Raw genomic sequence first — 23,243 nt, forward strand, 5'->3', positions numbered from 1 at the left:
AGCCGAGTATGTACAAGTAGAGTATGCGATAACTTTGTCACTCGTGACGAACCTAGTCGGTCCGATACTTTAACAACTTCTCCAATGTCTCTGCACTCAGGTTGGATATTCTGAGTGGGTCATCGGTAGAATGAATGAAATCAAGAATACTCTAAAGCAGTGTTTGGAAGTCAATTTCAGTGTCTCCGGAAGCACTGGGAAAAATCACCATGTGTAACGAACGTGAAGTATCCACAGGCTCTCTCTGTGTCTTTGAAACTGCCCATGTGTTCATTAGAAACGGCGGCTTGAGGAAAGGTGGTTTTGGAATTGGTTTCCCTCTAGTCTTACGTGATGCATCTCTACTATATTGCATTATAATAAAGCAAAGGGTCACTTGCTGACATAAAGCACAGGAGGCAGGAATGGAAGAGTCAACTTAGAGAAAAAAAGTGCTTTTCGGTTTTATTTTCATTTCTGCAGTTTGGAAAACAGTTTAACAGTTTAACAGATTTTGTGGCGGCTCACAAAAATACATATGAGCGTTGAAAATGTACAGAAGAACAACAATTGGGAGACATTTCCGGAAGCTTCAGTTTCTGAAACCCAGACATGAGCCTACAAGCTAAGACACGGCTACACCAGGCTTCAGCGTGAAACCATACAACTCCTGGGAAGGGCTTCCCTCTCTGAACGCAGCTACCTGTCCACAGGATGCTCTAGGCCCAGGCACCTTTATTCTTCCAACTAGAGAGACATAGAAAGATGCCTCCATATCCCATGAAGATGCCCAAGCATTTGGCCAAGGCTCCTATGAAACAGTCTGCTGTCTTCATCCAGGTAAGGGCAACTTCACATTTTCAGACACTAAGGTCGTGGGTAAATCCAGGGTGGACTGAGAGGCGGAAGCTCCAGCAAACACAGTCCTGTGGCTGGAAGATGAATGCAGTACTTATTCCTGCACCAACAGACCCTTGCCTCTGGCCTTGGGCCTAGAGCATGATTTTTTGGTAGTTGCTGTTGGGGAAGAGGCCCTTGGGCTTTAACCTGCGGACAGCCTCCCTTAAATGCTTGGGCTGCAGCGGGGGCGTTTCTCCCCACATCTCACACACGTCCAGGGCCTCTTCCACCACCTCTCCAACAAAGACCTTGGCGATTCCAGCCATGGCAATGGCGGCGTTCTCAGACACCGAACTGCCGGTGATAGACTTCATCAGACCTGCAATGCGTGCTTTTGGGAAAGCTGACCGGCGACACACTTCGTAGCGGGCCAGCTGCTCCTCAGACATGGCAGACAGCAGGGCTGTCATCCTCTGAGCCTCCTCTGCATCCACGGTGGGCTTCCTCTCCTTCTTTCCTTTGGTATGTCTTTTCCGTCTTTTGGCGGCAGGAGGAGCTGAGGCTGAGGCCTCCTTGTCCCCTTCTGTGAGGTCCATGACATCCTCACTCCTGAGCTCACCTCCCTGATCCCTGGGTTCTTCCAAGTTCCCACCTAGGTCCTCAGGGATTCCATCCTTCTTGCTGCCCTTCAGACCTCGGGGCATGGCGAACATCTCAGCAGACACACCTGTTTGCCTGCCCGTCTCCACGGGTGAGATTCAAGTCTGCCCCGTGACAGCAGCTGTAGAGGCAGAAGTTCTGGCTGGGGTGGTTTGATTACGGATCTGCAGCGAGAACCTTTCGAAGATTTTAGCTGCCGTGTTTCTGCTGAGCCACTTTAGCCATAACTGGACACAGCTCCCTGCCTCCCCTTCCCACACACAAACACACACGCTGAATTTTCTCACTTCCACAATGTGAAGAAACTTGTGGATGGAGAGTATATTAGTTTTACATCAATGCAGAATAAATTCTCACAAATTTTGGACACTTAAAACAAACCCCAGCTCAGAGGTCAGAAGTTCTACCAGTCCAAGTGACTGCCACCTGCTCAGAGCCACACGAGGGACCTCCGGGATGGGTCTGGCTGTGTGGTCGCTGCCTTCACCTGAGAAGGGTCTGGCTTCGATCTGACTCGAGGTGGTGGCAGAATTCAATGCCTTCGGGTTGTGAGCCCCAGGCCCACTTGTCTGTTCTGCCTGCTGCCGTGAGGACGCTCTCGGCTCCTGCAAGTGTTGCCCAGGTCTGGGCTGTGAGGCTCCCTGGGTCTGCACGGCCAGTGCCGGGGAATCTCCCACAGGGCAATGTCATCTCAGGGAGCTCCAGTCCTCCCTTATAAAGAGCTCGGATGATTGAACTAGACCCAGCCCTTAGCAGCTATTGGCTCAGGATATCCCTAAGGAAATCAGGGATTTGGGTGGGCTCATCAATTCACGCTTCCGCCCACCCCCAAGGGAGGGGCAGACACAGGGCGAGTCTCCGAGGGGCGGAAAATGCAGGGGGTATTTCAGAATTCAGTCTTCCTCACAGAATCGCAAAGTTCACGTTTCACAACCATAAAGAAACTATTTACGCTAAAAATGAGACTTTTTAAGAAGTTGCACTTAGAAAACTTCAATGTCTGAGAAAAAAATATCCCTAACGCACAGGGAAACAGGTGGCTTATCCAATACTCTGGAAATAAAATGGGCTGGGTGAGGGGAATATGAAAATATTATTTCAATTTCATCTCATTTTATTTATTTATTTATGTACTTATTGATTTATTTTTGAGACAGAGTCTCCCTCTGTCCCTCAGGCTGGATTACAGTGTCCTGAGCTCAGCTCACTGCAGCCTCCGCATCCTGGGCCCAAGGCATTCTCCTGCCTCAGCCTCCAGAGTAGCTGGGACTAAATGAGTACGCCACCACGCCAGGCAAATTTTTGTCTTTTTTATAAAGTGTAGAGGAGGTTTCACCATTTGGGCCAGGGTGGTCTTCAACTGCCAACTTCAGATGATCTGCCCCAACTTGCCTTCCAAAGTGAAGGGACTATAGGCGTGAGCCACTGAACCCAGACTATGATAGTTTCACACTGAGGCCTGAAGCTGCTCTGCCTTAGGATTTTTCCTGAGTTTTACGTTCTTGTCATGATGAGTTGCTAGTTCATATTTTCCGTTGGATCTTTTCGAAAGGGATTACTGATGAGATTATGGCTTTCTCACAAAGAATACCACTTTGGTGAAACTATACTGAAATCAGGAGTACCTTATGTTTCCGATACTTATCAAGCACAATATTTGAACACGGCGTGGTAGGTGAAAGTGTAGGAAGCAGAATTTGGCAAACCCCATTTTTTTTCAATTTCGACGGTTTCAGGATTTTGGTTTCAGCCAAACTGAAGAATGTCCTAATGAGCTGTCAATTCACAGGCCATTACAGACAATTTTTGAAACTACATCACACTGTAATTTAAGGAGTACGATTCTAAAGAAATTTGAACAATCTGGTGGTATTGCTAACACCAAACAAGGTTGTTCAGCTCTTTCATCTTTAAAAACAAACAAACAAAAACATGATGTGGAATTCTCTCATTTTACCAAACAGCCGTACGCTCCCTTGAATATGTGACTATGAAACCCAAGTAATTGGAAGAAGAAAAATAAAGGAAACACCTCATCAGTCTCATTAATAGTTTTGTGGAGAATAGTTTATTTTTCAAAAACTGCTGTCTATGTCTTGATATTTTTAGACACGGCTAAAGCTGAAATTGCATGAATCCTCTCTCTAACATTCATGCTACTAAAGAAACTTTTCCCAAGATTTGACTGCATTCATTTCATAAAAGCCCTGTCCTCTTCTCCCCTATGTATCTATATTAGCACTCTGCCTTCTACCCTCTTCCATAGGAAACACAAATCCGTCAATTGATCACTTAAGCCTTTCCAGTTTGGGTACAACATTTTCTGTAGTTGTACTCCTGAGATTTGTCCTTTATACTTCTAAAGACTAGACCCTAGATAATACATGCTTGGGAATAGTGGAGCTAGCTTGCTTAAACTTTATTTAGGCGTATGCTAATTACTTGTGGGGGGCAAAGGCAGGCAGTGAGGATGTTAAGCTTATCCCAAAATAGTCAATTTTGGAAAAGACACAAGTACAGGCCGGGCGTGGTGGCTCAGACCTGTAATCCCAGCACCTTGGGAGGCCGAGGCGGCCGGTCACGAGGTCAGGAGATCGACACCATCCTGGCTAACACGGTGAAACCCCGTCTCTGCTAAACATACACAAATTAGCCGGGCGTGGTGGCAGGCGCTTGTAGTCTCAGCTACTCGGGAGGCTGAGGCAGGAGAAGAGCACGAACCCGGGAGGCGGAGCTGGCAGTGAGCCGAGATTGCGCCACTGCACTCCGGCCTGGGCGGCAGAGTGGGATTCTGCCTCAAAAAAGAAAGAAAAAAAACATCTTCATATATATGAATGTGTGTGTGTGTGTGTGTGTGTGTGTGTGTCTGTGTGTGTGTGTGTACTCAGGTACACTCACTTTACTTCTGAGTTATCTCGTCACCACTTAACCAGCACCAATCAGAGACCACATTTTTCTAGGCAGTCTCCAAATGTACATTACAAATAGTAACGTACTTTAAGGATAGTAATGAAGCTCCGGGAAAAATTGCTTGTCTCCACCTCAGCAGACCAACCTGCCTGGGCCAGCTTCTCTCTTCCTCTACTCTTCAGAAAGTGCTAGACCTGCAACATCTGACAGAATACAGCTTCCATGACTCCTCAGTGCCATGGAAATGGAACGAGCTGAGAGCAATCTAAAGACTGGGAGATATTAGGTCTCTTGGATCTTACTTCTTTTGGTTGCTCGAGCACTTTAATTCCCGAGAGAGCCCTCCCATCTCCATCAGTTCTTCCAGGAACCTGTACCCTCCTTGTGTCTCGAAGATACGCTGGTCTAACTTGTTACATGCCTTTACAAGAAAGTTGGTAAAAATAAAAGGAAAGCTGAACAACGTCACAATATGGAGGTATGAAACAGAATTTCCCCATACTTGGTAAAGTTTAGAAATTTGTGTAATACCCGAAGGCAGATTCTATGTACAATAAGTCCTAGTTTAAGAACAAGAGCTGAGGGTATGAGGAAATAAAACTATATTTTCCGGGAGTATCTCTGGCTTCAGGAAGAAAGAGCACATGTTACTCTCCATTCAATATTAGGGCTGAACTATGGGGTCTTTTCGATCCTTTTTGCTTACCCTCTGCGATTCAGGGGGCACATGGCAAAGGTAAACAGACTGAAACAGCACCGTGGATAGCTGTGAGCTGTGCTGGGAAGATTCACGGTGATTCCATAATAAATCTCAGGTCTTTCTTCTGTAACAAAAAATTCCTCTTTTCCATCATCAAGGTAAAGCCGAGTATGTACAAGTAGAGTATGCGATAACTTTGTCACTCGTGACGAACCTAGTCGGTCCGATACTTTAACAACTTCTCCAATGTCTCTGCACTCAGGTTGGATATTCTGAGTGGGTCATCGGTAGAATGAATGAAATCAAGAATACTCTAAAGCAGTGTTTGGAAGTAAATTTCAGTGTCTCCGGAAGCACTGGGAAAATCACCATGTGTAACGAACGTGAAGTATCCACAGGCTCTCTCTGTGTCTTTGAAACTGCCCATGTGTTCATTAGAAACGGCGGCTTGAGGAAAGGTGGTTTTGGAATTGGTTTCCCTCTAGTCTTACGTGATGCATCTCTACTATATTGCATTATAATAAAGCAAAGGGTCACTTGCTGACATAAAGCACAGGAGGCAGGAATGGAAGAGTCAACTTAGAGAAAAAAAGTGCTTTTCGGTTTTATTTTCATTTCTGCAGTTTGGAAAACAGTTTAACAGTTTAACAGATTTTGTGGCGGCTCACAAAAATACATATGAGCGTTGAAAATGTACAGAAGAACAACAATTGGGAGACATTTCCGGAAGCTTCAGTTTCTGAAACCCAGACATGAGCCTACAAGCTAAGACACGGCTACACCAGGCTTCAGCGTGAAACCATACAACTCCTGGGAAGGGCTTCCCTCTCTGAACGCAGCTACCTGTCCACAGGATGCTCTAGGCCCAGGCACCTTTATTCTTCCAACTAGAGAGACATAGAAAGATGCCTCCATATCCCATGAAGATGCCCAAGCATTTGGCCAAGGCTCCTATGAAACAGTCTGCTGTCTTCATCCAGGTAAGGGCAACTTCACATTTTCAGACACTAAGGTCGTGGCTAAATCCAGGGTGGACTGAGAGGCGGAAGCTCCAGCAAACACAGTCCTGTGGCTGGAAGATGAATGCAGTACTTATTCCTGCACCAACAGACCCTTGCCTCTGGCCTTGGGCCTAGAGCATGATTTTTTGGTAGTTGCTGTTGGGGAAGAGGCCCTTGGGCTTTAACCTGCGGACAGCCTCCCTTAAATGCTTGGGCTGCAGCGGGGGCGTTTCTCCCCACATCTCACACACGTCCAGGGCCTCTTCCACCACCTCTCCAACAAAGACCTTGGCGATTCCAGCCATGGCAATGGCGGCGTTCTCAGACACCGAACTGCCGGTGATAGACTTCATCAGACCTGCAATGCGTGCTTTTGGGAAAGCTGACCGGCGACACACTTCGTAGCGGGCCAGCTGCTCCTCAGACATGGCAGACAGCAGGGCTGTCATCCTCTCAGCCTCCTCTGCATCCACGGTGGGCTTCCTCTCCTTCTTTCCTTTGGTATGTCTTTTCCGTCTTTTGGCGGCAGGAGGAGCTGAGGCTGAGGCCTCCTTGTCCCCTTCTGTGAGGTCCATGACATCCTCACTCTTGAGCTCACCTCCCTGATCCCTGGGTTCTTCCAAGTTCCCACCTAGGTCCTCAGGGATTCCATCCTTCTTGCTGCCCTTCAGACCTCGGGGCATGGCGAACATCTCAGCAGACACACCTGTTTGCCTGCCCGTCTCCACGGGTGAGATTCAAGTCTGCCCCGTGACAGCAGCTGTAGAGGCAGAAGTTCTGGCTGGGGTGGTTTGATTACGGATCTGCAGCGAGAACCTTTCGAAGATTTTAGCTGCTGTGTTTCTGCTGAGCCACTTTAGCCATAACTGGACACAGCTCCCTGCCTCCCCTTCCCACACACAAACACACACGCTGAATTTTCTCACTTCCACAATGTGAAGAAACTTGTGGATGGAGAGTATATTAGTTTTACATCAATGCAGAATAAATTCTCACAAATTTTGGACTCTTAAAACAAACCCCAGCTCAGAGGTCAGAAGTTCTACCAGTCCAAGTGACTGCCACCTGCTCAGAGCCACACGAGGGACCTCCGGGATGGGTCTGGCTGTGTGGTCGCTGCCTTCACCTGAGAAGGGTCTGGCTTCGATCTGACTCGAGGTGGTGGCAGAATTCAATGCCTTCGGGTTGTGAGCCCCAGGCCCACTTGTCTGTTCTGCCTGCTGCCGTGAGGACGCTCTCGGCTCCTGCAAGTGTTGCCCAGGTCTGGGCTGTGAGGCTCCCTGGGTCTGCACGGCCAGTGCCGGGGAATCTCCCACAGGGCAATGTCATCTCAGGGAGCTCCAGTCCTCCCTTATAAAGAGCTCGGATGATTGAACTAGACCCAGCCCTTAGCAGCTATTGGCTCAGGATATCCCTAAGGAAATCAGGGATTTGGGCGGGCTCATCAATTCACGCTTCCGCCCACCCCCAAGGGAGGGGCAGACAGAGGGCGAGTCTCCGAGGGGCGGAAAATGCAGGGGGTATTTCAGAATTCAGTCTTCCTCACAGAATCGCAAAGTTCACGTTTCACAACCATAAAGAAACTATTTACGCTAAAAATGAGACTTTTTAAGAAGTTGCACTTAGAAAACTTCAATGTCTGAGAAAAAAATATCCCTAACGCACAGGGAAACAGGTGGCTTATCCAATACTCTGGAAATAAAATGGGCTGGGTGAGGGGAATATGAAAATATTATTTCAATTTCATCTCATTTTATTTATTTATTTATGTACTTATTGATTTATTTTTGAGACAGAGTCTCCCTCTGTCCCTCAGGCTGGATTACAGTGTCCTGAGCTCAGCTCACTGCAGCCTCCGCATCCTGGGCCCAAGGCATTCTCCTGCCTCAGCCTCCAGAGTAGCTGGGACTAAATGAGTACGCCACCACGCCAGGCAAATTTTTGTCTTTTTTATAAAGTGTAGAGGAGGTTTCACCATTTGGGCCAGGGTGGTCTTCAACTGCCAACTTCAGATGATCTGCCCCAACTTGCCTTCCAAAGTGAAGGGACTATAGGCGTGAGCCACTGAACCCAGACTATGATAGTTTCACACTGAGGCCTGAAGCTGGTCTGCCTTAGGATTTTTCCTGAGTTTTACGTTCTTGTCATGATGAGTTGCTAGTTCATATTTTCCGTTGGATCTTTTCGAAAGGGATTACTGATGAGATTATGGCTTTCTCACAAAGAATACCACTTTGGTGAAACTATACTGAAATCAGGAGTACCTTATGTTTCCGATACTTATCAAGCACAATATTTGAACACGGCGTGGTAGGTGAAAGTGTGGGAAGCAGAATTTGGCAAACCCCATTTTTTTTCAATTTCGACGGTTTCAGGATTTTGGTTTCAGCCAAACTGAAGAATGTCCTAATGAGCTGTCAATTCACAGGCCATTACAGACAATTTTTGAAACTACATCACACTGTAATTTAAGGAGTACGATTCTAAAGAAATTTGAACAATCTGGTGGTATTGCTAACACCAAACAAGGTTGTTCAGCTCTTTCATCTTTAAAAACAAACAAACAAAAACATGATGTGGAATTCTCTCATTTTACCAAACAGCCGTACGCTCACTTGAATATGTGACTATGAAACCCAAGTAATTGGAAGAAGAAAAATAAAGGAAACACCTCATCAGTCTCATTAATAGTTTTGTGGAGAATAGTTTATTTTTCAAAAACTGCTGTCTATGTCTTGATATTTTTAGACACGGCTAAAGCTGAAATTGCATGAATCCTCTCTCTAACATTCATGCTACTAAAGAAACTTTTCCCAAGATTTGACTGCATTCATTTCATAAAAGCCCTGTCCTCTTCTCCCCTATGTATCTATATTAGCACTCTGCCTTCTACCCTCTTCCATAGGAAACACAAATCCGTCAATTGATCACTTAAGCCTTTCCAGTTTGGGTACAACATTTTCTGTAGTTGTACTCCTGAGATTTGTCCTTTATACTTCTAAAGACTAGACCCTAGATAATACATGCTTGGGAATAGTGGAGCTAGCTTGCTTAAACTTTATTTAGGCGTATGCTAATTACTTGTGGGGGGCAAAGGCAGGCAGTGAGGATGTTAAGCTTATCCCAAAATAGTCAATTTTGGAAAAGACACAAGTACAGGCCGGGCGTGGTGGCTCAGACCTGTAATCCCAGCACCTTGGGAGGCCGAGGCGGCCGGTCACGAGGTCAGGAGATCGACACCATCCTGGCTAACACGGTGAAAACCCGTCTCTGCTAAACATACACAAATTAGCCGGGCGTGGTGGCAGGCGCTTGTAGTCTCAGCTACTCGGGAGGCTGAGGCAGGAGAAGAGCACGAACCCGGGAGGCGGAGCTGGCAGTGAGCCGAGATTGCGCCACTGCACTCCGGCCTGGGCGGCAGAGTGGGATTCTGCCTCAAAAAAGAAAGAAAAAAAAAATCTTCATATATATGAATGTGTGTGTGTGTGTGTGTGTGTGTGTCTGTGTGTGTGTGTGTACTCAGGTACACTCACTTTACTTCTGAGTTATCTCGTCACCACTTAACCAGCACCAATCAGAGACCACATTTTTCTAGGCAGTCTCCAAATGTACATTACAAATAGTAACGTACTTTAAGGATAGTAATGAAGCTCCGGGAAAAATTGCTTGTCTCCACCTCAGCAGACCAACCTGCCTGGGCCAGCTTCTCTCTTCCTCTACTCTTCAGAAAGTGCTAGACCTGCAACATCTGACAGAATACAGCTTCCATGACTCCTCAGTGCCATGGAAATGGAACGAGCTGAGAGCAATCTAAAGACTGGGAGATATTAGGTCTCTTGGATCTTACTTCTTTTGGTTGCTCGAGCACTTTAATTCCCGAGAGAGCCCTCCCATCTCCATCAGTTCTTCCAGGAACCTGTACCCTCCTTGTGTCTCTAAGATACGCTGGTCTAACTTGTTACATGCCTTTACAAGAAAGTTGGTAAAAATAAAAGGAAAGCTGAACAACGTCACAATATGGAGGTATGAAACAGAATTTCCCCATACTTGGTAAAGTTTAGAAATTTGTGTAATACCCGAAGGCAGATTCTATGTACAATAAGTCCTAGTTTAAGAACAAGAGCTGAGGGTATGAGGAAATAAAACTATATTTTCCGGGAGTATCTCTGGCTTCAGGAAGAAAGAGCACATGTTACTCTCCATTCAATATTAGGGCTGAACTATGGGGTCTTTTCGATCCTTTTTGCTTACCCTCTGCGATTCAGGGGGCACATGGCAAAGGTAAACAGACTGAAACAGCACCGTGGATAGCTGTGAGCTGTGCTGGGAAGATTCACGGTGATTCCATAATAAATCTCAGGTCTTTCTTCTGTAACAAAAAATTCCTCTTTTCCATCATCAAGGTAAAGCCGAGTATGTACAAGTAGAGTATGCGATAACTTTGTCACTCGTGACGAACCTAGTCGGTCCGATACTTTAACAACTTCTCCAATGTCTCTGCACTCAGGTTGGATATTCTGAGTGGGTCATCGGTAGAATGAATGAAATCAAGAATACTCTAAAGCAGTGTTTGGAAGTCAATTTCAGTGTCTCCGGAAGCACTGGGAAAATCACCATGTGTAACGAACGTGAAGTATCCACAGGCTCTCTCTGTGTCTTTGAAACTGCCCATGTGTTCATTAGAAACGGCGGCTTGAGGAAAGGTGGTTTTGGAATTGGTTTCCCTCTAGTCTTACGTGATGCATCTCTACTATATTGCATTATAATAAAGCAAAGGGTCACTTGCTGACATAAAGCACAGGAGGCAGGAATGGAAGAGTCAACTTAGAGAAAAAAAGTGCTTTTCGGTTTTATTTTCATTTCTGCAGTTTGGAAAACAGTTTAACAGTTTAACAGATTTTGTGGCGGCTCACAAAAATACATATGAGCGTTGAAAATGTACAGAAGAACAACAATTGGGAGACATTTCCGGAAGCTTCAGTTTCTGAAACCCAGACATGAGCCTACAAGCTAAGACACGGCTACACCAGGCTTCAGCGTGAAACCATACAACTCCTGGGAAGGGCTTCCCTCTCTGAACGCAGCTACCTGTCCACAGGATGCTCTAGGCCCAGGCACCTTTATTCTTCCAACTAGAGAGACATAGAAAGATGCCTCCATATCCCATGAAGATGCCCAAGCATTTGGCCAAGGCTCCTATGAAACAGTCTGCTGTCTTCATCCAGGTAAGGGCAACTTCACATTTTCAGACACTAAGGTCGTGGCTAAATCCAGGGTGGACTGAGAGGCGGAAGCTCCAGCAAACACAGTCCTGTGGCTGGAAGATGAATGCAGTACTTATTCCTGCACCAACAGACCCTTGCCTCTGGCCTTGGGCCTAGAGCATGATTTTTTGGTAGTTGCTGTTGGGGAAGAGGCCCTTGGGCTTTAACCTGCGGACAGCCTCCCTTAAATGCTTGGGCTGCAGCGGGGGCGTTTCTCCCCACATCTCACACACGTCCAGGGCCTCTTCCACCACCTCTCCAACAAAGACCTTGGCGATTCCAGCCATGGCAATGGCGGCGTTCTCAGACACCGAACTGCCGGTGATAGACTTCATCAGACCTGCAATGCGTGCTTTTGGGAAAGCTGACCGGCGACACACTTCGTAGCGGGCCAGCTGCTCCTCAGACATGGCAGACAGCAGGGCTGTCATCCTCTCAGCCTCCTCTGCATCCACGGTGGGCTTCCTCTCCTTCTTTCCTTTGGTATGTCTTTTCCGTCTTTTGGCGGCAGGAGGAGCTGAGGCTGAGGCCTCCTTGTCCCCTTCTGTGAGGTCCATGACATCCTCACTCTTGAGCTCACCTCCCTGATCCCTGGGTTCTTCCAAGTTCCCACCTAGGTCCTCAGGGATTCCATCCTTCTTGCTGCCCTTCAGACCTCGGGGCATGGCGAACATCTCAGCAGACACACCTGTTTGCCTGCCCGTCTCCACGGGTGAGATTCAAGTCTGCCCCGTGACAGCAGCTGTAGAGGCAGAAGTTCTGGCTGGGGTGGTTTGATTACGGATCTGCAGCGAGAACCTTTCGAAGATTTTAGCTGCTGTGTTTCTGCTGAGCCACTTTAGCCATAACTGGACACAGCTCCCTGCCTCCCCTTCCCACACACAAACACACACGCTGAATTTTCTCACTTCCACAATGTGAAGAAACTTGTGGATGGAGAGTATATTAGTTTTACATCAATGCAGAATAAATTCTCACAAATTTTGGACTCTTAAAACAAACCCCAGCTCAGAGGTCAGAAGTTCTACCAGTCCAAGTGACTGCCACCTGCTCAGAGCCACACGAGGGACCTCCGGGATGGGTCTGGCTGTGTGGTCGCTGCCTTCACCTGAGAAGGGTCTGGCTTCGATCTGACTCGAGGTGGTGGCAGAATTCAATGCCTTCGGGTTGTGAGCCCCAGGCCCACTTGTCTGTTCTGCCTGCTGCCGTGAGGACGCTCTCGGCTCCTGCAAGTGTTGCCCAGGTCTGGGCTGTGAGGCTCCCTGGGTCTGCACGGCCAGTGCCGGGGAATCTCCCACAGGGCAATGTCATCTCAGGGAGCTCCAGTCCTCCCTTATAAAGAGCTCGGATGATTGAACTAGACCCAGCCCTTAGCAGCTATTGGCTCAGGATATCCCTAAGGAAATCAGGGATTTGGGCGGGCTCATCAATTCACGCTTCCGCCCACCCCCAAGGGAGGGGCAGACAGAGGGCGAGTCTCCGAGGGGCGGAAAATGCAGGGGGTATTTCAGAATTCAGTCTTCCTCACAGAATCGCAAAGTTCACGTTTCACAACCATAAAGAAACTATTTACGCTAAAAATGAGACTTTTTAAGAAGTTGCACTTAGAAAACTTCAATGTCTGAGAAAAAAATATCCCTAACGCACAGGGAAACAGGTGGCTTATCCAATACTCTGGAAATAAAATGGGCTGGGTGAGGGGAATATGAAAATATTATTTCAATTTCATCTCATTTTATTTATTTATTTATGTACTTATTGATTTATTTTTGAGACAGAGTCTCCCTCTGTCCCTCAGGCTGGATTACAGTGTCCTGAGCTCAGCTCACTGCAGCCTCCGCATCCTGGGCCCAAGGCATTCTCCTGCCTCAGCCTCCAGAGTAGCTGGGACTAAATGAGTACGCCACCACGCCAGGCAAATTTTTGTCTTTTTTATAAAGTGTAGAGGAGGTTTCACCATTTGGGCCAGGGTGGTCTTCAACTGCCAACTTCAGATGATCTGCCCCAACTTGCCTTCCAAAGTGAAGGGACTATAGGCGTGAGCCACTGAACCCAGACTATGATAGTTTCACACTGAGGCCTGAAGCTGGTCTGCCTTAGGATTTTTCCTGAGTTTTACGTTCTTGTCATGATGAGTTGCTAGTTCATATTTTCCGTTGGATCTTTTCGAAAGGGATTACTGATGAGATTATGGCTTTCTCACAAAGAATACCACTTTGGTGAAACTATACTGAAATCAGGAGTACCTTATGTTTCCGATACTTATCAAGCACAATATTTGAACACGGCGTGGTAGGTGAAAGTGTGGGAAGCAGAATTTGGCAAACCCCATTTTTTTTCAATTTCGACGGTTTCAGGATTTTGGTTTCAGCCAAACTGAAGAATGTCCTAATGAGCTGTCAATTCACAGGCCATTACAGACAATTTTTGAAACTACATCACACTGTAATTTAAGGAGTACGATTCTAAAGAAATTTGAACAATCTGGTGGTATTGCTAACACCAAACAAGGTTGTTCAGCTCTTTCATCTTTAAAAACAAACAAACAAAAACATGATGTGGAATTCTCTCATTTTACCAAACAGCCGTACGCTCACTTGAATATGTGACTATGAAACCCAAGTAATTGGAAGAAGAAAAATAAAGGAAACACCTCATCAGTCTCATTAATAGTTTTGTGGAGAATAGTTTATTTTTCAAAAACTGCTGTCTATGTCTTGATATTTTTAGACACGGCTAAAGCTGAAATTGCATGAATCCTCTCTCTAACATTCATGCTACTAAAGAAACTTTTCCCAAGATTTGACTGCATTCATTTCATAAAAGCCCTGTCCTCTTCTCCCCTATGTATCTATATTAGCACTCTGCCTTCTACCCTCTTCCATAGGAAACACAAATCCGTCAATTGATCACTTAAGCCTTTCCAGTTTGGGTACAACATTTTCTGTAGTTGTACTCCTGAGATTTGTCCTTTATACTTCTAAAGACTAGACCCTAGATAATACATGCTTGGGAATAGTGGAGCTAGCTTGCTTAAACTTTATTTAGGCGTATGCTAATTACTTGTGGGGGGCAAAGGCAGGCAGTGAGGATGTTAAGCTTATCCCAAAATAGTCAATTTTGGAAAAGACACAAGTACAGGCCGGGCGTGGTGGCTCAGACCTGTAATCCCAGCACCTTGGGAGGCCGAGGCGGCCGGTCACGAGGTCAGGAGATCGACACCATCCTGGCTAACACGGTGAAACCCCGTCTCTGCTAAACATACACAAATTAGCCGGGCGTGGTGGCAGGCGCTTGTAGTCTCAGCTACTCGGGAGGCTGAGGCAGGAGAAGAGCACGAACCCGGGAGGCGGAGCTGGCAGTGAGCCGAGATTGCGCCACTGCACTCCGGCCTGGGCGGCAGAGTGGGATTCTGCCTCAGAAAAGAAAGAAAAAAAACATCTTCATATATATGAATGTGTGTGTGTGTGTGTGTGTGTGTGTGTGTCTGTGTGTGTGTGTGTACTCAGGTACACTCACTTTACTTCTGAGTTATCTCGTCACCACTTAACCAGCACCAATCAGAGACCACATTTTTCTAGGCAGTCTCCAAATGTACATTACAAATAGTAACGTACTTTAAGGATAGTAATGAAGCTCCGGGAAAAATTGCTTGTCTCCACCTCAGCAGACCAACCTGCCTGGGCCAGCTTCTCTCTTCCTCTACTCTTCAGAAAGTGCTAGACCTGCAACATCTGACAGAATACAGCTTCCATGACTCCTCAGTGCCATGGAAATGGAACGAGCTGAGAGCAATCTAAAGACTGGGAGATATTAGGTCTCTTGGATCTTACTTCTTTTGGTTGCTCGAGCACTTTAATTCCCGAGAGAGCCCTCCCATCTCCATCAGTTCTTCCAGGAACCTGTACCCTCCTTGTGTCTCGAAGATACGCTGGTCTAACTTGTTACATGCCTTTACAAGAAAGTTGGTAAAAATAAAAGGAAAGCTGAACAACGTCACAATATGGAGGTATGAAACAGAATTTCCCCATACTTGGTAAAGTTTAGAAATTTGTGTAATACCCGAAGGCAGATTCTATGTACAATAAGTCCTAGTTTAAGAACAAGAGCTGAGGGTATGAGGAAATAAAACTATATTTTCCGGGAGTATCTCTGGCTTCAGGAAGAAAGAGCACATGTTACTCTCCATTCAATATTAGGGCTGAACTATGGGGTCTTTTCGATCCTTTTTGCTTACCCTCTGCGATTCAGGGGGCACATGGCAAAGGTAAACAGACTGAAACAGCACCGTGGATAGCTGTGAGCTGTGCTGGGAAGATTCACGGTGATTCCATAATAAATCTCAGGTCTTTCTTCTGTAACAAAAAATTCCTCTTTTCCATCATCAAGGTAAAGCCGAGTATGTACAAGTAGAGTATGCGATAACTTTGTCACTCGTGACGAACCTAGTCGGTCCGATACTTTAACAACTTCTCCAATGTCTCTGCACTCAGGTTGGATATTCTGAGTGGGTCATCGGTAGAATGAATGAAATCAAGAATACTCTAAAGCAGTGTTTGGAAGTCAATTTCAGTGTCTCCGGAAGCACTGGGAAAATCACCATGTGTAACGAACGTGAAGTATCCACAGGCTCTCTCTGTGTCTTTGAAACTGCCCATGTGTTCATTAGAAACGGCGGCTTGAGGAAAGGTGGTTTTGGAATTGGTTTCCCTCTAGTCTTACGTGATGCATCTCTACTATATTGCATTATAATAAAGCAAAGGGTCACTTGCTGACATAAAGCACAGGAGGCAGGAATGGAAGAGTCAACTTAGAGAAAAAAAGTGCTTTTCGGTTTTATTTTCATTTCTGCAGTTTGGAAAACAGTTTAACAGTTTAACAGATTTTGTGGCGGCTCACAAAAATACATATGAGCGTTGAAAATGTACAGAAGAACAACAATTGGGAGACATTTCCGGAAGCTTCAGTTTCTGAAACCCAGACATGAGCCTACAAGCTAAGACACGGCTACACCAGGCTTCAGCGTGAAACCATACAACTCCTGGGAAGGGCTTCCCTCTCTGAACGCAGCTACCTGTCCACAGGATGCTCTAGGCCCAGGCACCTTTATTCTTCCAACTAGAGAGACATAGAAAGATGCCTCCATATCCCATGAAGATGCCCAAGCATTTGGCCAAGGCTCCTATGAAACAGTCTGCTGTCTTCATCCAGGTAAGGGCAACTTCACATTTTCAGACACTAAGGTCGTGGGTAAATCCAGGGTGGACTGAGAGGCGGAAGCTCCAGCAAACACAGTCCTGTGGCTGGAAGATGAATGCAGTACTTATTCCTGCACCAACAGACCCTTGCCTCTGGCCTTGGGCCTAGAGCATGATTTTTTGGTAGTTGCTGTTGGGGAAGAGGCCCTTGGGCTTTAACCTGCGGACAGCCTCCCTTAAATGCTTGGGCTGCAGCGGGGGCGTTTCTCCCCACATCTCACACACGTCCAGGGCCTCTTCCACCACCTCTCCAACAAAGACCTTGGCGATTCCAGCCATGGCAATGGCGGCGTTCTCAGACACCGAACTGCCGGTGATAGACTTCATCAGACCTGCAATGCGTGCTTTTGGGAAAGCTGACCGGCGACACACTTCGTAGCGGGCCAGCTGCTCCTCAGACATGGCAGACAGCAGGGCTGTCATCCTCTGAGCCTCCTCTGCATCCACGGTGGGCTTCCTCTCCTTCTTTCCTTTGGTATGTCTTTTCCGTCTTTTGGCGGCAGGAGGAGCTGAGGCTGAGGCCTCCTTGTCCCCTTCTGTGAGGTCCATGACATCCTCACTCCTGAGCTCACCTCCCTGATCCCTGGGTTCTTCCAAGTTCCCACCTAGGTCCTCAGGGATTCCATCCTTCTTGCTGCCCTTCAGACCTCGGGGCATGGCGAACATCTCAGCAGACACACCTGTTTGCCTGCCCGTCTCCACGGGTGAGATTCAAGTCTGCCCCGTGACAGCAGCTGTAGAGGCAGAAGTTCTGGCTGGGGTGGTTTGATTACGGATCTGCAGCGAGAACCTTTCGAAGATTTTAGCTGCCGTGTTTCTGCTGAGCCACTTTAGCCATAACTGGACACAGCTCCCTGCCTCCCCTTCCCACACACAAACACACACGCTGAATTTTCTCACTTCCACAATGTGAAGAAACTTGTGGATGGAGAGTATATTAGTTTTACATCAATGCAGAATAAATTCTCACAAATTTTGGACTCTTAAAACAAACCCCAGCTCAGAGGTCAGAAGTTCTACCAGTCCAAGTGACTGCCACCTGCTCAGAGCCACACGAGGGACCTCCGGGATGGGTCTGGCTGTGTGGTCGCTGCCTTCACCTGAGAAGGGTCTGGCTTCGATCTGACTCGAGGTGGTGGCAGAATTCAATGCCTTCGGGTTGTGAGCCCCAGGCCCACTTGTCTGTTCTGCCTGCTGCCGTGAGGACGCTCTCGGCTCCTGCAAGTGTTGCCCAGGTCTGGGCTGTGAGGCTCCCTGGGTCTGCACGGCCAGTGCCGGGGAATCTCCCACAGGGCAATGTCATCTCAGGGAGCTCCAGTCCTCCCTTATAAAGAGCTCGGATGATTGAACTAGACCCAGCCCTTAGCAGCTATTGGCTCAGGATATCCCTAAGGAAATCAGGGATTTGGGCGGGCTCATCAATTCACGCTTCCGCCCACCCCCAAGGGAGGGGCAGACACAGGGCGAGTCTCCGAGGGGCGGAAAATGCAGGGGGTATTTCAGAATTCAGTCTTCCTCACAGAATCGCAAAGTTCACGTTTCACAACCATAAAGAAACTATTTACGCTAAAAATGAGACTTTTTAAGAAGTTGCACTTAGAAAACTTCAATGTCTGAGAAAAAAATATCCCTAACGCACAGGGAAACAGGTGGCTTATCCAATACTCTGGAAATAAAATGGGCTGGGTGAGGGGAATATGAAAATATTATTTCAATTTCATCTCATTTTATTTATTTATTTATGTACTTATTGATTTATTTTTGAGACAGAGTCTCCCTCTGTCCCTCAGGCTGGATTACAGTGTCCTGAGCTCAGCTCACTGCAGCCTCCGCATCCTGGGCCCAAGGCATTCTCCTGCCTCAGCCTCCAGAGTAGCTGGGACTAAATGAGTACGCCACCACGCCAGGCAAATTTTTGTCTTTTTTATAAAGTGTAGAGGAGGTTTCACCATTTGGGCCAGGGTGGTCTTCAACTGCCAACTTCAGATGATCTGCCCCAACTTGCCTTCCAAAGTGAAGGGACTATAGGCGTGAGCCACTGAACCCAGACTATGATAGTTTCACACTGAGGCCTGAAGCTGCTCTGCCTTAGGATTTTTCCTGAGTTTTACGTTCTTGTCATGATGAGTTGCTAGTTCATATTTTCCGTTGGATCTTTTCGAAAGGGATTACTGATGAGATTATGGCTTTCTCACAAAGAATACCACTTTGGTGAAACTATACTGAAATCAGGAGTACCTTATGTTTCCGATACTTATCAAGCACAATATTTGAACACGGCGTGGTAGGTGAAAGTGTAGGAAGCAGAATTTGGCAAACCCCATTTTTTTTCAATTTCGACGGTTTCAGGATTTTGGTTTCAGCCAAACTGAAGAATGTCCTAATGAGCTGTCAATTCACAGGCCATTACAGACAATTTTTGAAACTACATCACACTGTAATTTAAGGAGTACGATTCTAAAGAAATTTGAACAATCTGGTGGTATTGCTAACACCAAACAAGGTTGTTCAGCTCTTTCATCTTTAAAAACAAACAAACAAAAACATGATGTGGAATTCTCTCATTTTACCAAACAGCCGTACGCTCCCTTGAATATGTGACTATGAAACCCAAGTAATTGGAAGAAGAAAAATAAAGGAAACACCTCATCAGTCTCATTAATAGTTTTGTGGAGAATAGTTTATTTTTCAAAAACTGCTGTCTATGTCTTGATATTTTTAGACACGGCTAAAGCTGAAATTGCATGAATCCTCTCTCTAACATTCATGCTACTAAAGAAACTTTTCCCAAGATTTGACTGCATTCATTTCATAAAAGCCCTGTCCTCTTCTCCCCTATGTATCTATATTAGCACTCTGCCTTCTACCCTCTTCCATAGGAAACACAAATCCGTCAATTGATCACTTAAGCCTTTCCAGTTTGGGTACAACATTTTCTGTAGTTGTACTCCTGAGATTTGTCCTTTATACTTCTAAAGACTAGACCCTAGATAATACATGCTTGGGAATAGTGGAGCTAGCTTGCTTAAACTTTATTTAGGCGTATGCTAATTACTTGTGGGGGGCAAAGGCAGGCAGTGAGGATGTTAAGCTTATCCCAAAATAGTCAATTTTGGAAAAGACACAAGTACAGGCCGGGCGTGGTGGCTCAGACCTGTAATCCCAGCACCTTGGGAGGCCGAGGCGGCCGGTCACGAGGTCAGGAGATCGACACCATCCTGGCTAACACGGTGAAACCCCGTCTCTGCTAAACATACACAAATTAGCCGGGCGTGGTGGCAGGCGCTTGTAGTCTCAGCTACTCGGGAGGCTGAGGCAGGAGAAGAGCACGAACCCGGGAGGCGGAGCTGGCAGTGAGCCGAGATTGCGCCACTGCACTCCGGCCTGGGCGGCAGAGTGGGATTCTGCCTCAAAAAAGAAAGAAAAAAAACATCTTCATATATATGAATGTGTGTGTGTGTGTGTGTGTGTGTGTGTGTCTGTGTGTGTGTGTGTACTCAGGTACACTCACTTTACTTCTGAGTTATCTCGTCACCACTTAACCAGCACCAATCAGAGACCACATTTTTCTAGGCAGTCTCCAAATGTACATTACAAATAGTAACGTACTTTAAGGATAGTAATGAAGCTCCGGGAAAAATTGCTTGTCTCCACCTCAGCAGACCAACCTGCCTGGGCCAGCTTCTCTCTTCCTCTACTCTTCAGAAAGTGCTAGACCTGCAACATCTGACAGAATACAGCTTCCATGACTCCTCAGTGCCATGGAAATGGAACGAGCTGAGAGCAATCTAAAGACTGGGAGATATTAGGTCTCTTGGATCTTACTTCTTTTGGTTGCTCGAGCACTTTAATTCCCGAGAGAGCCCTCCCATCTCCATCAGTTCTTCCAGGAACCTGTACCCTCCTTGTGTCTCGAAGATACGCTGGTCTAACTTGTTACATGCCTTTACAAGAAAGTTGGTAAAAATAAAAGGAAAGCTGAACAACGTCACAATATGGAGGTATGAAACAGAATTTCCCCATACTTGGTAAAGTTTAGAAATTTGTGTAATACCCGAAGGCAGATTCTATGTACAATAAGTCCTAGTTTAAGAACAAGAGCTGAGGGTATGAGGAAATAAAACTATATTTTCCGGGAGTATCTCTGGCTTCAGGAAGAAAGAGCACATGTTACTCTCCATTCAATATTAGGGCTGAACTATGGGGTCTTTTCGATCCTTTTTGCTTACCCTCTGCGATTCAGGGGGCACATGGCAAAGGTAAACAGACTGAAACAGCACCGTGGATAGCTGTGAGCTGTGCTGGGAAGATTCACGGTGATTCCATAATAAATCTCAGGTCTTTCTTCTGTAACAAAAAATTCCTCTTTTCCATCATCAAGGTAAAGCCGAGTATGTACAAGTAGAGTATGCGATAACTTTGTCACTCGTGACGAACCTAGTCGGTCCGATACTTTAACAACTTCTCCAATGTCTCTGCACTCAGGTTGGATATTCTGAGTGGGTCATCGGTAGAATGAATGAAATCAAGAATACTCTAAAGCAGTGTTTGGAAGTAAATTTCAGTGTCTCCGGAAGCACTGGGAAAATCACCATGTGTAACGAACGTGAAGTATCCACAGGCTCTCTCTGTGTCTTTGAAACTGCCCATGTGTTCATTAGAAACGGCGGCTTGAGGAAAGGTGGTTTTGGAATTGGTTTCCCTCTAGTCTTACGTGATGCATCTCTACTATATTGCATTATAATAAAGCAAAGGGTCACTTGCTGACATAAAGCACAGGAGGCAGGAATGGAAGAGTCAACTTAGAGAAAAAAAGTGCTTTTCGGTTTTATTTTCATTTCTGCAGTTTGGAAAACAGTTTAACAGTTTAACAGATTTTGTGGCGGCTCACAAAAATACATATGAGCGTTGAAAATGTACAGAAGAACAACAATTGGGAGACATTTCCGGAAGCTTCAGTTTCTGAAACCCAGACATGAGCCTACAAGCTAAGACACGGCTACACCAGGCTTCAGCGTGAAACCATACAACTCCTGGGAAGGGCTTCCCTCTCTGAACGCAGCTACCTGTCCACAGGATGCTCTAGGCCCAGGCACCTTTATTCTTCCAACTAGAGAGACATAGAAAGATGCCTCCATATCCCATGAAGATGCCCAAGCATTTGGCCAAGGCTCCTATGAAACAGTCTGCTGTCTTCATCCAGGTAAGGGCAACTTCACATTTTCAGACACTAAGGTCGTGGGTAAATCCAGGGTGGACTGAGAGGCGGAAGCTCCAGCAAACACAGTCCTGTGGCTGGAAGATGAATGCAGTACTTATTCCTGCACCAACAGACCCTTGCCTCTGGCCTTGGGCCTAGAGCATGATTTTTTGGTAGTTGCTGTTGGGGAAGAGGCCCTTGGGCTTTAACCTGCGGACAGCCTCCCTTAAATGCTTGGGCTGCAGCGGGGGCGTTTCTCCCCACATCTCACACACGTCCAGGGCCTCTTCCACCACCTCTCCAACAAAGACCTTGGCGATTCCAGCCATGGCAATGGCGGCGTTCTCAGACACCGAACTGCCGGTGATAGACTTCATCAGACCTGCAATGCGTGCTTTTGGGAAAGCTGACCGGCGACACACTTCGTAGCGGGCCAGCTGCTCCTCAGACATGGCAGACAGCAGGGCTGTCATCCTCTGAGCCTCCTCTGCATCCACGGTGGGCTTCCTCTCCTTCTTTCCTTTGGTATGTCTTTTCCGTCTTTTGGCGGCAGGAGGAGCTGAGGCTGAGGCCTCCTTGTCCCCTTCTGTGAGGTCCATGACATCCTCACTCCTGAGCTCACCTCCCTGATCCCTGGGTTCTTCCAAGTTCCCACCTAGGTCCTCAGGGATTCCATCCTTCTTGCTGCCCTTCAGACCTCGGGGCATGGCGAACATCTCAGCAGACACACCTGTTTGCCTGCCCGTCTCCACGGGTGAGATTCAAGTCTGCCCCGTGACAGCAGCTGTAGAGGCAGAAGTTCTGGCTGGGGTGGTTTGATTACGGATCTGCAGCGAGAACCTTTCGAAGATTTTAGCTGCCGTGTTTCTGCTGAGCCACTTTAGCCATAACTGGACACAGCTCCCTGCCTCCCCTTCCCACACACAAACACACACGCTGAATTTTCTCACTTCCACAATGTGAAGAAACTTGTGGATGGAGAGTATATTAGTTTTACATCAATGCAGAATAAATTCTCACAAATTTTGGACTCTTAAAACAAACCCCAGCTCAGAGGTCAGAAGTTCTACCAGTCCAAGTGACTGCCACCTGCTCAGAGCCACACGAGGGACCTCCGGGATGGGTCTGGCTGTGTGGTCGCTGCCTTCACCTGAGAAGGGTCTGGCTTCGATCTGACTCGAGGTGGTGGCAGAATTCAATGCCTTCGGGTTGTGAGCCCCAGGCCCACTTGTCTGTTCTGCCTGCTGCCGTGAGGACGCTCTCGGCTCCTGCAAGTGTTGCCCAGGTCTGGGCTGTGAGGCTCCCTGGGTCTGCACGGCCAGTGCCGGGGAATCTCCCACAGGGCAATGTCATCTCAGGGAGCTCCAGTCCTCCCTTATAAAGAGCTCGGATGATTGAACTAGACCCAGCCCTTAGCAGCTATTGGCTCAG

The sequence above is a fragment of the Pongo abelii genome, chromosome 13 (assembly GCF_028885655.2).
Source record: "Pongo abelii isolate AG06213 chromosome 13, NHGRI_mPonAbe1-v2.0_pri, whole genome shotgun sequence".
NCBI lineage: Eukaryota > Metazoa > Chordata > Mammalia > Primates > Hominidae > Pongo > Pongo abelii.